Genomic DNA, 17,274 nt, shown 5'->3' with positions numbered 1-17,274 from the left:
CAAGGCCAGGCCAGGCTTTCTGGGAGGTTAAGAAAGGCCCAAGCCACCTTCCTTGCTCAAGGCTCTGCAGGAAAAGGAAGAAGAGGAAATTGTGCCATATTTTAAATGTTTAAATGACTCGCAAATCGTAGGCGCTCAAATATTCGTTGAATAAATATAACACATTAGCACTGTTGACGGAAAAAAGACAATGCAATATAAGTGTGCTATTTGCAAATGTGCTATTTGCAGATTTTTATTTAAAAATCTGAATTCATAGTGCACTACAGGCGGTTGCTTAGTAGCATGCACGTTTCAAGTTCTGTCACCCTGTATATATCTTCCTCTGGAAACAACCGCCAATGGCGCCCTGCCCACCCTGCTGGGGAGATGGGAGCTCCTTGGGCTGGGGCCTCAAGGCCTGGCCCGCGGAAGTGGGTCTCACTAAGCGCCAGGCGGCTCCCGCTCCCCGCCCCCTCCACCCCGCACCCCCGGGGCATCCCCTCTGCCAGCCTCAACCCCAGCCCCTCTCCCGCGGGTCGCGGGTGGCGGCCTCCGTGACCTCTCGCCGCCCCGCCAGCAGGCGGCGCCCTCCGACCTGTCTCCCGCCAGGGTCGCGGCAGGGCGTGCGCGCTCAAAAGCTGCCCGGCGCGGACGCCCACACTTCCTGGTCCGGGCGGGGGCTCGGGGGCCGTGCTCGCCGCCCGCACCCCTCCTCCCGGGAGCGTTGGCCCTCCGCCCCTCCCTCGGCGGTCACCTGGCCGGGCGGCAGGTGCCCGGGCGGTGACCTCCCCGCGAGTCTGCTGGGGCGCCCGGCGCCGGGGCCGCGGAGCGCGAGCCGGGAGCCGCCGCGCCTCGGGTGAGTGCGGGGTCGACCCCGGGCGGCTCGCCGCTGCTTCCTGCCCGGGGTCCGGGGGGTCAGCGGCACCTGCGCCGCTCCCGCTCCCCCGGTGGGCGCTCTGCGCGTCGGGGCGGAGGGCTGTTCCCCTTCGGGGATCCAGAGGCGGGGGTTTCTCTCCTGGGGCTGGAGAGAGCGTGGAGCGGGCCGGGGCTCTTGGCTGAAAGCCACAGACGCCCCAGCCTGGCCGCTTCGGCTGGGGGCTATCGCGTACCCTTCGCGCCTGGGATCTGTCGTGGGTTTGGGGACCGAGGGGGCCGGGATGGAACCTGATGGCCGGAGTTGGGAGAATACTCGCACCCAGACCCTCGTACCCCATTTCCAGGGGAGGTAGCTTTTAAACATTATAAAACAGGTGATGTATAGAAATGGGTGTATGTAATTTTCACTCTCCTCCCTGGCACACACAGGTGGGTGTATACAGGCACGGACACACACGCACGTGTAGTTGGGGCGGACTTTGCGTCCTCTCTCCTGGCCCTCTGGCGTTGGGGACGGTGCCCGGGCGCGCGCCGGGCACTGGGATTAAGCCCCAGGGCTTTGCAGGGCTGTTTGTTCTCGGAGACCGTGGTGTTCCGGTCGGTTCCTCCGTGACCAGCCTGGCTGGCTCAGAATTCTCTCTGGATAACCTGGGACCGCCCTCCGGAACTCGTTGGCTGGAGCTCTTTTTCTCACCTGGGCAGGTGGCCTGGGGAGGTGGCGGCTGGCCCGCCCCCCGCATTCCGAGCGCGAGGACTCGGCCGGCGGAGGAAGGTCCAGCTGCGAGGAAGCGCGCTCGCTTCGCCCCCACCTTGCGCAAGCCGCTTGGGTAAGCCGGGTGTTGCTCAAACCGCTGAGATAAAGCCACACGGATCAGAGTTGCCAAGGACACGTGAATCAGTGTGTGGCTCTCCGAACTGCTAATTGCTTCGGGTCAAATCGTTTAGCTTGTGCTTTGCAGATTATTTTTTTAACTTTTTTAATTATAAAAACGGCTAATTAATATATGTATATATTATTTTTTCGACAGTGTCTAAGACCGGAGTTTCTTTGTGGTATCCCCGGGATAGAATTATTGGGAATTGCCAATGGGGATTAGCCTGGCTGCCCTGAGAATCACGGGGAGAGGGAACCCGTGGTTTTTGAAGAGACCTTAACGCGGCGATGCAGTGTGTGATCCTTCATTGGAACCCGATTTGATGAAAAACGTTTTTAAAAAATGGAGCCGAGAGAGGAAATTTGTACTGGTTATTTCAGAGTATTAAGGATATTAGTTTTGTTTAGTTACTTTTGGTAATGGTATCATGATTATAGTTTTTTAAAAAACTCTTGTCTTTTAGAAATACATTCTGAAGTTGAAATATAGGTTGCAGATTTGCTTCAAAATAATCTAGTTTTGGGGAGTGCTGCTAGTGGATAAGTGAGGGGGGAACAGATGAGAGGCGATTGGCCCTGAGTTGTTAATCGTTGAAGCTGAATGAAGGATGTGCGGGAATGGAAGTCCTTACACGATTGTCTCTACTTTTGTGTGTTTGGCATTTTCCTTTAAAAGTAACACCACCACCACCTGTGGAGCTCTTTTTGCAGAAGGTAGGTTTGGAAGGCACCGCTAGTGATTCTGAATCCAAGGCCTTGCACAGACCCTCACTATTTGTAAATTGGGTGTAAAGGCTGCCTCTCCAGACTCTCTAAAACGTCTTCTTTTTCTCACTGCTGGGGATGTGGCTTTATTTTGCTCAGAAGGCAGAGGGTGTTTGCTGAATGTGACAAAGCTGAGCGGATCAAGTTGATGCAGGTGCATGCTGGGTCAGCTTTTTTTGTACAAAGGATATTAGCAAGCCTGGAGGTTGAATTGTCTCCAAACAGACAGGTTGTGTAAAATGTGTTAGCCATTTTTCTGAGCTGCCCCAATCCTTTCCAAGTTATGCTCATCAAAAACAGAGCTCAGAGTAGTGAACACATCCATATGCACTTAGGATATGTGTACACTTCCGGAAGCATTGTATACATCAATAAAAAGTGCATTATGAAAACAAATCACACAATGAGTGGAGATCTACTTGCTATGTGAAAGAGATCTGATCTGTGTGTTGCCCATTTCACACCCTTACCTTGTTTGCCTCAGGCATCATGACCTGTAAATATTTAGCAAGGAACTGACTCCTAAGAAAATTCTGCTCTGTTCTTTTTCTTTCCAAGAACCTGCTTTGAAGAGGAGGGACTCGGGGAGTAATATCTATGTATTCACCCAACTTGCTCATTTTTTCCCTCTCTGGATTTATTATATAATTCCTACTCATTCTGTCATGCTTGACTAGTATTTTGGAAAAGTGATGATTATTCGAGGGGCTGTTAGAGTTCCATAGAGGGAGGAAGGGGAGGCAAACTCCTGAAAGATAAACTCACATTGCTGGTAGCTTCAGTGGAACTGACTTTAATGCCTCTTTGCTTTTAAGAGAAAACAAGCCAAATAAATGATATCTGTGGTAGTTGCAAGTCAAAGTGTTAGGTGAATCCCCTCAGTCTAGACCTTGCCCGTGTCGATCCGCTAGTGTGGAAGTTGTGAAGATGCTTTAAGTCAGATTGGGTTGAGAAAATGCGAAAGCCTGTCCCAGTTTCATCGCGGTGTAACGGAAGATGAGAGAACCAACAAAAATCCCCTTACAGTTGGAAAATATCATGGTGAATTCAGGATGGTACTTACATGAAATCATTTTGCTTGTGACTCAGTTTTCCTGGTGTGAATAAAAGAAATATGCAACTGTTAAGTGACTTTATTTTCTACCTCTGTTCTCTAAAACAAGAGCGTGGAGAGAGAAAACTTGGTGGGGCCTTCAGTGACCAGGCAGTGACCTCACGTTGACTCTCCTCTGTGTGAGGCTGGTGGAACAGGACTCTGGAGAGTTGATTGCTGAGAGTCACTTTAAGGAGTTACCACAAATGGGACGCCAGCTTCTCCCCACATCGCGTTATTGAAGGATGTAAACACATTAGAAAAGCAAATGGCTGCTTTGTTGGCCTAGAAAGGAGAGGTAAGCGTGTTGGCAGTCTAGTCAATACTACTCTTCTAGTTTGTAAAAGTGCTGTAAAAAGCACTTTGCTTTTATCTCCATCACTTCATCCCATCCCGTGAGGTGGAGCAGTGGTGCTGGAAGATTATTTTAATTTTTAACAGGTGAGAAGGTTGCAATCTAAAGAAGCTAAGACTTGCCAAGTTGCTGCTTTAGAGATATGGGGGAAGGAAATTTAACATTTATTAAGAGTTCCTTGTAGTCTTCACACACACACACGTTTTTAATTCTCACAAATCTCTCTAAGTTGGGTATTATCAGCCCATTTTGCAGATGGATTGGTAGCTAAGAGAGGTCAATAGTTCACTCGAGGTCTTGCAGTCAGTAAAAGGAGAGCCGGGGTTCAAATTCAAATCTGTTGGATCTTAGAATTTACTTTATTTCTAGCCTCTGTGCGGTTCCACACTACCTTTAGCAGACACACTAAAGAGTTGGCACACTAAAGCTACACATCTAAGAGTTGGTTAGTTGGTCTAGGCAAGCTATCTTTTTACCACACTCAACTGCCCTGCTTACAAACTGGGGGCACAGGCCACATCCAACCAACAGAGATGTTTTTTCAGGCCAGCATAGAGTTAAAAAGAAAACTGAACCAACATTAAAAATTGGGAGACTTCAAATATTCTGACCCCAAGACTTCCTGAAGGTGGTACTGGAGCAGCCGTCTCACTAGAGAAGGGTAGTGTACTCTAGTTCTCCCTGGTCTCCACCGCTCCCTAAAGTGTCCCCACCCCTCAGGTGGGGGACTATTGCACTTGCTCTGTTGTTTCTCTTGCAGCAAGAGGTCTTTCCACGTGTCTGTCTCTCCAAAATGGGATAACAAAAGGTAGGTTGGGAAGCTCTTGTCCCAAAAAGAATGGGAAAGAGTGTATTCTTTTGAGGGAATGAAGAGTCTTGTGTTTACTCTGTAGGGCTTCTATGTCAGAAAAATACAAGGTATGCCATCATTCTTCTCACACCCTGCCTCATTTACTCATTCACATAGAACTTGAGAGTTTGCTACCCTGCGATACAGCCAAACTGGAGTACGTGTGTGGGCAGGCTGAGCAGAGAAAAGGAGCACCTGGAAAATCCCAAACCACTGACTCTTTGTGAGTGGGAAAATGGGTCCTGTGGGAGTGGGGCGCCATGGAGCCCTCCCTCTTTAAGCAGCCTGACGTTGGGATCTGAGTGGATCCCGAGCTTGTGCGTTGGCTCTCTGTAGCTGCTCTGAGGGCTCTCAAGTCTTGCAGAGGTGCTCCCCCCTCCCTTCCCTTCCCACCCCTCCCTAGCTGTGACAAGACTGCCCTGCGCACTGCTTAGGCACGGCCCCGTCTGGAAGCTCTGAGGGATGAGGAACTGAGGCGCCCAGAGTCCAGCCTTTGAGAGATTTCTGTGTTGCGAGTCCAAGGGTGGCCTCATTTCCTCGTCTTGAAACTTTTGATTAAGGGTCATGAGACAGACATTCTCGCCTCTGACTGTAGCTGGAGTTGCATTACAGCTGAAGCTTCTGTTTAGATCTTTTGTTTCCTTCCCCTGAATTCTGAGTGTTCGCAGCTGTGGGTGTGGTGTGGGTGAGGCCCAGAAAGGGAAGAGGAAATAGCCCAAATGCAACCTTGTGGAGTGATTTTGAGGAAATGTCCGGTGCTATTTTGAGGCCTGTCACTAGAACGGACAGTCTAGGCGTGTGCGTACCTCAGTGCGAAGGGAGAAGCAGCAAAGGAGGGCTGCACGTGGAAGGCCTCGTTTGGTTGGAGGAAGTTTAGAGGCTGAGGTGATTTGTAACTGCCAGGCCAGCGGTTGATTGGATCCTTTCGGAGAACTCTGGGATTCAAGTCTGTGGGTGTGGGTTCCCTCAGGTGGGTGATTCCTGACTCCCTGATTCAATAGGCAGATGGCCAGGAAAAGGGGGCTGATTGTCGGCCAGAGCAAGCATGAGTGAGGCAGAGTGATCCTGAGTGTGGACTCTAGCCAGATGGCTGGATTTATTTCTGGTTCTCCACCACCTACTGTGTGACCTTGCCCTGTTTTTTTTTAACCACTGTGTGCCTCAGTCTTCTCCTGTGTAAAATGGAAGTCATAATAATACCTCCCTTGCCAGGCTGTGAGGATTGAATGGCACGTTGAGTGCCTGGCATGGAATAAGGGTTCACTGTGGGTTAGCTATTACTGTTGTTCTTAGAGCCCTGCCTCCTTGGCTTTGGCCTTTATTTGGGCGATTGTTCCTCCATAATTTTATTTTATTTATTAATTTTATTATTTTTTTGGTGAGGAAGATTGGCCCTGAGCTAACATCTGTTGCCAATCTTCCTCCATTTTGTACGTGGGACACCACCGCAGCATGGCTTGATAAGCAGTGTGTAGGTCCACGCCTGGGATCCGAACCCGTGAACCACGTGAACTTAAACACTACCCACCAGGCTGGCCCCTCCCCCATAATTTTCCAAGAAAGGCTACAGGGTAGAAACGCTCTCCAGCTCTGACCTCCCTGTTTTCACAGTGAACTGTGGCTGCCTGTCTGGGCTGCCTCGTGGCCTTCGGGAAACATCCTCCATCACGAGTCTTAACAGGGTGTTTGGTGCAGCAGCAGCTTTGCCACTGATGAAGAGAACCGGGTCAGACCTGCGGCTTTGAACCCAGGGCTTTGGCTCTGTTGTTTGGGGATTAAAATGCGCACTGACTGGAGAGGAGATGGAGTCCCCTGGCGTTGCATGCGGGTGCAGACTCCACCTTACTGAGGAAGAGCAGGCTGGTGTCAGCGTGGAGCATGGGCAGACTCGGGGGTCCCTGCCACCTCTGGGTGGGCGCTCGTGGCCGACTGAGCCCCCTGTGCATCCAAGGATAGGCGTACCTCACAGGAATGTTGTGAGGGGCTGACGAAAATTTAGGAAATTCTGACACAGGCAGTGAAGTGCTGTGGCCGACTTGCCCTGTAGTGGAGAAATCACAGAATAGGTACACTGGCAGGTTTACCTTTTAACTTGGAGAAATAATAAAGATACTGTTAACTAATATTTACATAGCATTTTATAATTTTTAAAAGGGCTATCTAATTTGATCTTTAACCACTGGTGGTGCAGGTTTATTTGTTTTTGTTTTTATTGCCTTTCTGCCTGTCAGGAGAGGTAGAAAAGTGAACTGAGGTTCAGGCTAGAAGTGAGCCCAGAAGTGGGAACATAGGAATGGGCCGTTCATTTTACTTTATCGGAGAGGGTCACATGAGTTCATATTCCTTATGCCCTTAAGGCATCATGGAGACTGGTGACATCCTGGGGAGGGAAAGGGAGAGATTGATAGCTGAGGCGTTCCCAGGAAGTGGAAAGCACCCATTGTGGCCAGGGAAGCTGGATGGAGGGGCAGCTTGTCCCCTCCTAGTCCCCCAAAGCAGCCAAGGCAGAGGTCACCCCTCTTGACAGCTGCTGCCCAGACTCATTCATGGGAGAAATGGATGTTCAGCGGGGGTTCAGGGAGGAGGAGAGGCAGTGGCTGTTGGACTCCTTCCTCCTCGTGCCCCAGGTCCAGACCTTCACTAAACCAGTTGCCTTTCTCCTCCTCCACTCCCAGCCAGGTGTTCCAGTGAGATATGGAACAGCCCCCACACCCCGACCCCATCCCCCAGCTAATAGGCCCCCAAGCCTGCTCCCTTCTAACCAGCCCTTGAATGAGTTTGTCTCCGCTGCCTCTGCCATTTTCCATGGGTGTCCTTGCCTCCTAATCCTGCACAGGCTCCTTCCCTCCTCTCAACTTTATTTTGTTCTGGAAAGTTGAAGGGGAAAAAAGTCATCTGAGACTCCAGTATCCAAGGACCCAAAGACATTAACATTTCGGCATATTTCCTTCCCATCTTGTTTTGTTTTGATTTGCTTTTGTTTTTTATAAAGTTAATAAATTTTTACATTTTTATAAACATTTAATTCATTTTTATGTTAGCATTTTAACAAAGTTGTCATACTGTGATTAAAATTTATCACTGCATTTTCCATGTCTTTACAAATATCGTTTATAATAGTTACATGCTATTTCAGCCTTTTTTAGTGATTCTCTTAATATTAGAGACCTAGGTGGTTGCTCATTTTCTGATATTGTAAATCATTCTAAGTTGAATGTACATAAACCTTTGCTTCTGTGGTATAATAAGAAAGAAATGTATTTGTTCTTCATCGCTGGTTCCTGGTACAGAGCTCCTGGTGAGAGGAGCATCTTTTGTTATTCATAATAAGCCCTTTTCAACCATACCTGAATTTATGCTAATGAGGTGATTCTTGGAGGATGGGGGTTGATTGCCAGAGGAACCAACCACAGGATTAGAGGGGTGAAACTTTCAGCCCCCCCACCTCCAGTGGGTGGAGAGGGGCTGGAGATTGAGCTAATCAATCATGCCTATGTAATGGAACCTCCATAAAAACCCTAAACAACGGAGTTTGTAGAGCTTCCGAGTTGGTAAACGCATCAGGGTGCTGGGAGGGTGGTGTGCCCAGAGAGGGCATGGAAGCTCTGCACCCCTTCCCCATACCCTGCCCTATGCATCTCTTCCATTTGGCTCTTCCTGAGTTGTATGCTTTATAATAAATCGGTTATAGTAAGCAAAGTGTTTCCCTAAGTTCTGTAAACAGTTAAAGCAAATTATTGAACCTGAGGAGGGAGTTGTGGGAACCCCTGATTTATAGCCCATTGGTGGAAGTATAGGTGACTACCTGGCACTTGTGACTGGCATCTGAAGTGGGAAGAAGTCTTGTGGGACTGAGCCCTTAGCCTATGGAGTCTTCACTAACTCTGGGTAGTTAGTGTCAGAATTGCTTGCTGTGGAAAAACCCACACATTTGGTGTCAGAAGTGTTGTGAGTAGAGACAGTGTTTTTACTTTTCTGTTCCATTTCACATGATTTGGGATGGATTTTCCTATAAGAATTACTACTATAATTACTGACTCAAAGGTTTTGAATAGTGAAAAGTTTTCTTTCTGATTACAAAAGCAATAAATTCTCGTTGTGGAAAATCTGGTAAATGAAGAGATTCAGAACAGGCCTCCCCAGGATGTGCCACTTTGGCATGTGGAGTATTTTGAGCTGAAGGCAATCGAGACTCTGCGGGCTCAAGAGAAACTTTTAACTGTCTCTTAAAGAATTTAAATTGGGAGACTTGCCCGTAAAAAGAGTTATTACCAGAAATAAATTTTTATGAAGTGTCTGTGTGGCAGGGCAAACCTCTAATTACTGAACATCTGCTCTTCTTATCGTCCTGTGAGTTGCCCTCCTCCTCTCCTCTCCCATTCCCTAGCTCAAGATGGCATCTATACCTCATTTTGTACCCTTTTGTCTCAGAACTTCTCATGTATATGGGGTTCCCACATGTATGCAGTTAAATTTGATTTTCTCTTATTAATCTGTCTCATGTCCATTTAACTCTTAGACCAGCCAGAAGAATCTGGAAGGGTAGAGGAAAATTTCTTCCTCCCCTACATAATAAAAAGAGTGTAAAAAGTAAGTGCGCATCCATACTCTCACCAACCAGAGATTGTCACTGTGGGTGCAGGTGGGCTCTCCCTCCAGGGTCTGGGCTATTTACAGCCTTGCTTTTCCATGTGTGGCCTGTGGACCAGCAGCACGGGCATCAGCTGGGAGCTTGTTAGAAATGCAGACTCACGGGCCGGCCCCGTGGCTTAGCGGTTAAGTGTGCGCGCTCCGCTGCTGGCGGCCCGGGTTCGGATCCCGGGCGCGCACCAACGCACCGCTTCTCTGGCCATGCTGAGGCCGCGTCCCACATACAGCAACTAGAAGGATGTGCAACTATGACATACAACTCTCTACTGGGGCTTTGGGGGAAAAAATAAATAAATAAAATTAAAAAAAAAAAAAAAAAGAAATGCAGACTCTCATGTCCACCCCAGACATATTGAATCAGAATCCATCTTTTAACAAGATCCACATTCAAGTTTGAGAAGTATTGGTCTACAAGGCCATGACCTTACCAATCACACATGGCCTGTCATTAATTACCTCTGGTCTATGTGTATATACATACATTTTTCCTATTTACCCAGTATTGGGATAATACTCTATATATCACTGGTTTTCAACCTCCCATCCCCCATACCATTAGACTATCTAAGGACAAGGGCACGCTACCCTCAGTAACACTGATTCAGGGATCAGCAGAATCTCTGGGAGGCAGGGGGAATTCCAGTATATCCCCCTGTGAGAAGCCCTGATCTATACAGCTTTTATCTTGTTTCTGTCATTTATTGTATTGTCAGCATTTTCCAGTTCTTTAATTTTTCTGAAAAGCTTGTCTTTTATGACTGCAGATAGTAGTCTATCTTATGACTATCATAACTCATTTCACTGCTTCCCTACTGTCAGGCATTTCAGTTTTGATTCTTTTGGGGTAGGAGAGTGTTCTGTGGGCTATTATAAGTATGCTGAAGTGAGCTGCTCAGGCAGTAGTTACTTCCTTCAACTCTGATTATTTCCTTAGGATAAATTCCTGGAGTGGAGATACTGGGACAACAGGTATGAACATTTAAACACTCTTTAAAACGCACCAGGCGTCTAGGAAGTGCCCTGACATCGGCCCTCCCAGGCGCCGGGCAGTGTGGTCTGTAGAGGTCTCTGGGGAGCATGGGTCATGCCTCATTCATCATCACACCAGCAGGTATGGCTTAGAGCAGACTCTAAGGTTTGACTCTAAGGGGCCTGGGGAGTGGAGGGGAAGTTACCGGAAGGGTGGATGGCTGCATGTTGTGGTGGCATTCTCTTCCTCCTGGCCTGAGTCCTGAGTTGTAATAGATGCCACTGACCAGGCAGCAGCTTCCTTCGGGGTGTATCTGCACAATTAGCCTCACCTTCCAGTGGCTGGAGGGGGCGGGAGGTGGAGCACGTGGACCTGCAGTTAGTGGAGGCCTAAAATGACAACCTCGCTTACTAGTCCTGAATCTGCTGCACCTGATTAGCACTGAACTTATTTTTGCTTCCTAAGTCTGGGACTGTTAGGTTATCTAACACTTTTTCCTCCCAAGAGCAGACCAGGAAACTCATGTTAAGTAAACTGTATTCTGAAAGGTACACTCAGCTTTTGACATAAAGAAAAAGTGAAATATCAGCATTGTATTTGTGATTGAGTCACACTTTGAACTTGGATGCCTGGAATATATTTTTATTTTTGGCCCTCCATAAATATTTTTCGAGTAAAGAGTGAGTGAACATACAAAGGATAAATGAGTTTGATTATGTTTCATAACATAGATATGTTAAATATATATGTGTGTATGACACGACATAATTAAAACATTTAAAAATGAGTATTAAATCATTAGCCACTCATTTATATTAACTGTTTGACATGTTATGATTTCCAAATAGCACACACCCCCCATACCTTGTAGAAGGAAGTGTGATTGATTGATTCAGAGTTTGTCTAATAGTAAGTCTTTTTTTTTTTTTGGCATTTTTAATGAAAATGTATTGAGGTACAGAAAAACGCACAGATCTTAAGTGTTGCATTTTGATAAATTTATGCACCCATGTAAACAACATTCTTGTCAAGATACAGAACGAACGTTTTCATGCTCCGGAAAGTTCTCTCGTGCCCCTTTGCAGGCAGTCTCCCTACCCCAGAGGCAATTGCTATTCTGATTTCTAGCACCATAAGTGAGCTTTGCCTGTTCTTAAACTTCATGTAAATAGAATACAATACAGACTAGACTCTTTTATAAATGGAATATAGTATGCAATAGGAGGACAGAAGTGGCTTCTTTTGTCAACATAATGTTTTTGAGATTCATGCATGTTATGTGTTTCAGTAGGTTGTTGTTCTTTATTGATAACTAATATTCCATTCTTTAAATATACCACAATTTATTTATCCATTCTCCTTGGAAGACCATTCAGTTCATTTCTAGTTTTTGGCTATTATGAATAAAGCTATTATGAACATTCTTGTACAAGTCCTTTTTTAAAAAAATAGTTTTATTGAGGTGTAATTTACATGCCATAAAATCCATCCATTGTAGGTGTACAGTTCTATGATTTTTATAGACTTGTACAACCATCACCACAATCTAATTTTAGAACATTTCTGGTCACCCCTGAAGTTTCTGCTTGCCAGTTTACTGTCAGTCCCCACCCCTAAGCCCAGGAAGCCATTGATCTACTTCCTGTCTATTGCCTTTTCTAGATATTTCCTAGAATGTGTGGGTTTTTTCTGTCTGGCTTCTTTCACTTAAGCATAACATTTTTGAGGTTCATCCATGCTGCAGCAACATGTTCCTTTGTATTGTTGAGTGATACTCAATTTTACAGGTGTCCCACATTTTATTTATCCATTCACCAGTTGATGGACATTTGAATTGTTTCTAGGTTTGGCTATTATAAGTAATGTTTCTGTGAACGTTCATTACAGGTGTTTATGTGGATCTGTATTTTTCTTTCTTTTGGGTAGATTCTTAGGAGTATAATTACTGGATCATATGGTAAGTTTATGTTTAACTTTTGAAGAAACTGCTAAACTGTTTTCCAAAAGTGGCTGTACAATGTTAGAGTCCCACCGACGGTATATGAGAGTGTTGATTTCTCCACATTCTCGCCAACACTCAATATTGTTAATTGTTTTGATTATAACTGTTCTGATGCATGTGTGATGGTATCTCATTGCAGTTTTAATTTATATTTCCCTAATGACCAATGATGTTGAGCACCTTTCCATGTGCTTATTATTCATTCATATATCTTCTTTGGAGAAGTGTCTAGTTAAATCTTTTGCCCATTTTTTAATTGGTCACCATCGTCTTAATGAGTTTCAAAATTTTCTGAATATTCTTTAAAATATTAAAATAAAAATATTTTTAAAATTCTACAGGCAAGTCCGATATATGATTTGCAAATATTTTCTCCAAATCTGTGACTCATCTTTTTCTTTTCTTTTTTTTTTAATGAAGATCAGCCCTGAGCTAACATCCATGCCAATCCACCTCTTTTTGCTGACATCTATTGCCAGTCTAACCTAAGCTAACATCTGTTGCCAGTCCTCCTCTTTTTTTTCCCTTTTTCTCCCCAAAGCCCCAGTAGATAATTGTATGTCATAGTTGCACTTCCTTCTAGTTGCTGTGTGTGGGACGCGGCCTCAGCATGGCTGGACAAGCGGTGCGTCGGTGCACGCCCGGGATCCGAACCTGGGCCGCCAGTAGCGGAGCATACGCACTTAACCGCTAAGCCTCTTTTTATTTTCTTAATGGTGCCTTTTAAAGAAAAAAGTTTTAAATGAAGTCTGAGTTATGGATTTCTTTTCTTTTATGGTTTGTATTTTTAATTACATATCTAAGAAATAATTGTCTAGCCTCATAACAAGCTTGTTTTAAATAAACTTTATCTTGAGAGCAATTTTAGATTCACAGCAAAATTCAGCATAAGGTACAATTTCCCAAAGAGATTTCCCGTATACCCCTAGCTCCATACCCGCAAAGCCTCCCCTATTATCAACATCCCCCATCAGAGTGGTACATTTGTTAACGATTTTTGAACCTACATTGGCACATCATTATCACATAAAGTCTATAGTTTACATTGCAGTTCACTCTTGGTGTTGTATATTCTATGGGTTTGAACAAATGTGTTATGACATGTATTCACCACTATCGTATCATACAGAGTGATACTAAAAATCCTCTGTGCTCCCTCCCCTCTACCCCTGGCGACCACTGATCTTTTAACTGTCTCCATAGTTTTTGCCTTCTCCAGAATGTCATATTTTTGGAATCATATAGTATTAAGCTTTTTCAGATTGGCTTCTTTCACCTAGTAACATGCATTTAAGGATTTAAGTTTCCTCCATGTCTTGTCATGGCTTGGTTGCTCTTTTTTTTTTAAGTGCTGAATAATGACAGTTTATCCAGTCACTTCCTGAAGGACATTTTGGTTGCTTCCAACTTTTGGCTCTTATGAATAAAGCTCCTATAAACATCCATGTGTAGGTTTTTGTGTGGACATAAGTTTTCAACTCCTGTGGGTAAATACCAAGGAGCGCGATTGCTGGATTGTATGATAAGAGTATGTTTCGTTTGGTAAGAAACTGCCAAACTGTCTTCCAAAGTGGCTGTACCATTTTGCATTCCCACCAGCAGTGGAGTTCCCGTTGCTCCACATTGTCTCCAGCATTTGCTGTTGTCATACAAGTCCTTTTGTGGACATATATTTTCATTTCTCCTGGGCAAATACCTAGGATTGAAAGTATTGGATCGTAGAATAGGTGAATGTTTAAGTGCCAAACTGTTTCAAGGGGTTGTACCAATTTATACTCCCATATCTTTTCAAATACTTCATATTGGTCTTTTTAATTTTAGCCATTCTGATGGATGTGAAATTGTATGCCATTGTGGTTTTAATTAGCTCTTTCTTGATGACTGATGATGTTGAACACCTTTTCACATGCTATTGATCATTTGTACATTTTCCTTTCAAAGTGTCTTTTCAAGTATTTTTCTCATTTTTGTTTCGAGTTGTCTTTTTACTATTAATTTGTAGGTAGGTAGGTGGGTAGGTAGATAGATAGATAGTCCAGTCTGGTAGTCTGGGAACAAATCCTTTGTTAGATATATGTGTTGTGAATATTTTCTCCCAGTGTTTTTTGGGTTTTTTTGCCTTTATGTTTTCTTTTTAGCAGAAGATTTTAATTTTAGTGAGTTCAGTTTATCAATTTTTTATTTTATGGTTGGTGCTTTTGTGTTTTGCTTAAGAATTCTTTACCTACTCCAGGGTGGCAAAGATATTCTCCTTTGTTTTCCTTCTAGAAGCTTTAGAGTCTTAGCTTTTATGTTTAGGCCTGTGATCCATTGTGAATTAATTTGTATGTATGGTGTGAGGTAGGATTTAGAGCCTTCTTGTTCATAGAGTTATCCAGGTGGTCCAGCACCATTTATTGAAAAGACTTTCCTTTCCTCCATTGAATTGCATTGATACTTTGTTGTAAATCAAGTGGTTTGAACTCTGTTCTGTTTGTCTGTCTGTCTGTTCTTGAGCCAGAACCACACTGTCTTCAGTTCTATAGTTTATCAGTCTTAAAATGAAGTAGTGTAAGTCCTCCAACTTGGTTCTTTTTCAAAATTTTTTGACTATTTTGGCCTTTTGCATTTCCTTATACATTTTAGAGTCAGCTTGTCAATTTCTACAAAGGAGCCTGGCTGGATTTTGATCAGGACTACACTGAATCAATCAATCTAGGGAGCATTGACATCTTAACAATATTAATCTTCTTATCTGTGGACATGGTATATCTTGCCGTTTATTTAGGTCTTCTTTAGTTTCTCTCAGTGGTGTTTTATAGCTTTTAGCATTGATGTTTTGTACATATTTTAAAATATTTATTCCTATATATTTTATATTTTTTAGTCTATTGTAAATGGTATTTTTTACATTTTCAAATTTTGTGTGTGTGTGTGTGTGTGTATATATATATGCAATTTGCTAAATTGCATATAATATGCAATTGCTAAATTAACTTATTAATTCCAGTAAGTTTTTGGTAGATGCCTTAGGATTTTCTGTATATATAAGCATCATCTACAAATACTTTACTTTTACTTTATTCTTTCTAATCTTTGTTGCCTTTTTTTCCCTTTGCCTCACTGAACTGGCTAGGATATCCTAAAATGTTGAATAGAAGTTATCAGAGCAGATATCCTTGCCTTGTTCCCAATTTTAAGGGGAAAGTGGTCAGTCTTTCACAATTAAGTATGATGGTAGTTGTAGATTTTTCATAGATGTCCTTTATTAAGTTAAGGAAATTTCCCTCAATTCCTGCTTTGCTGAGAGATTTTTATCATGAATGGGTGTTAAATTTTGTCAAAAGCATTTTTGCATCTCTCAAGATCATATAGTTTGTTTTCCTTTATTCTGTTCATGTGAATATGTCTCTTTTTCATCTTTTGGCACTTTCTCCTCACCTCACAGTAGGGAAAAGACCACTATTATTCAATTTAACACTTGAACATCTTGACATCATTCATGGAATGTAGGTAGGTTCAGGAGCATGATCCAGACACTTTCAATCAGATAATCTCCATAAAATATTTTATCAACTAAAAAGCCCCATATATATTTAGGTAGAATTATTTTACTTGAGGAGTCTCTCTACCCCCAAAAACTTCTCTTAATCTCTGAAACGTCCACCATTAGTGTCATACTTCAAAAAAATCAATCTGAGGAGATGTGTATGTTATATTTTCCAAATCCTGAGGGAATGGAAACAAAACAGGTGAGTGTTTATGGTAGTAGCGTAAGCTGGCCTAGGTCTGGAATGCTGTTGCAAAGACTTTTGGGAGAGCTAGACGCTGTTTGATTGGGTCGGTTATCCCAGATTGTGTGATGTTGAGACAAGGATCTCCCTCAGGTGATTGGCATGGTTCACTTTCTCGGCAGTGACAGACAGAGCCATGCTTTCAGAAGCCGTGAACAAATGAGCTTGAGCCATGGAGTCATCTCTCTGGTTGTTGAGTCATCCCAGGAGCTGAGTTCAGCAGCTTGGGACTTCGAGTGAGGGCTCAGGAGCTACTGAGCACAGATTTCTGATTGGTGCTTTCCAGGTCACTGTATGCTTTAACCCCCTCCTTTGCTTAAGAGCGAGACTAAATTTGACGATGATCATTGAGAACTAGGAAGCAATCTCTAGTTCAAATGGTCCTTTGAAGACTAAACTCCTTTTGTAAGCATGTTTGCTAAGCAGTCGTCCCATGTATATTTGGACATTGCTGGTGGTGGTACAAACACTAGCTCCCAAACTAACATATCTCACTTTTGAACAACTCCCATTCTTATAACCTTTTAACTATTGCTCTTATGAATCTCTTTCCCATATTTGTTGACTTCTTTAGGTATATTCCTGTTTACTGATATCTTTCTTAAAATTTGGAAGCAAAAACTGAATCACTAATACAAGGTATGGAACTCCTTTCTCCTTAACTCTGAACATTGTACTTGTATTAATTATCTATTCTCACCAAAATGATGAAGAGGTGAATATATGTGTAGAATTTGCAGTAAATAAGAAGACACAGTCATATGGTGAGGGAGGGATATGTGAAAATATACATCACCAGAAGCTTAATTTACAAGCAAACATTGGGTAAAAATTAATGGTAGCTGTATGGAAAACCGAATCATATCAGTGTAACCTAATTTTTTCAAGAATGTTGCAAGGATCTGGAGGAAGCAGGGCGCATATATCTTGACTTTCTCATGCTATTGATTTGATTATGTATAACATAATCATCAACAACCCAGGGAAACATAGTTCAGCTCAGGTGATACTATAGTTACATGGTGGGAAGGTCATCAGAGACATTATCAAGGATAAGGTGCTGGTGTGGGATAGCTCTTATCAG

The 17,274-nt window shown here is 43.8% G+C and overlaps 1 protein-coding gene across 7 annotated transcripts in view; it reads left to right on the top strand.

Moving 5' to 3' along the window:
* Positions 1–644: 644 nt before the first annotated feature.
* GPR160 (G protein-coupled receptor 160) overlaps positions 645–17,274 on the top strand; it is a 38,973-nt gene continuing 22,343 nt past the window's right edge. For 2 of the 7 annotated variants that reach the window (XM_087440047.1, XM_087440046.1), the window contains exons 1-2: positions 645–838; positions 1,561–1,685. The gene's annotated coding sequence lies outside the window, so the exon portion shown is untranslated. Of the gene's footprint in view, positions 839–1,560; positions 1,686–3,660; positions 3,889–17,274 lie in introns of all 7 variants that reach the window. The other 5 variants (XM_087440042.1, XM_087440044.1, XM_087440048.1 and 2 more) reach the window with 4 other exon arrangements.

Source organism: Ceratotherium simum, chromosome 15 (genome assembly GCF_057802395.1).
Source record: "Ceratotherium simum simum isolate JZ-2026a chromosome 15, ASM5780239v1, whole genome shotgun sequence".
NCBI classification, from domain to species: Eukaryota; Metazoa; Chordata; class Mammalia; order Perissodactyla; family Rhinocerotidae; genus Ceratotherium; species Ceratotherium simum.
This window is presented reverse-complemented; position numbering and strand designations above follow the sequence as displayed.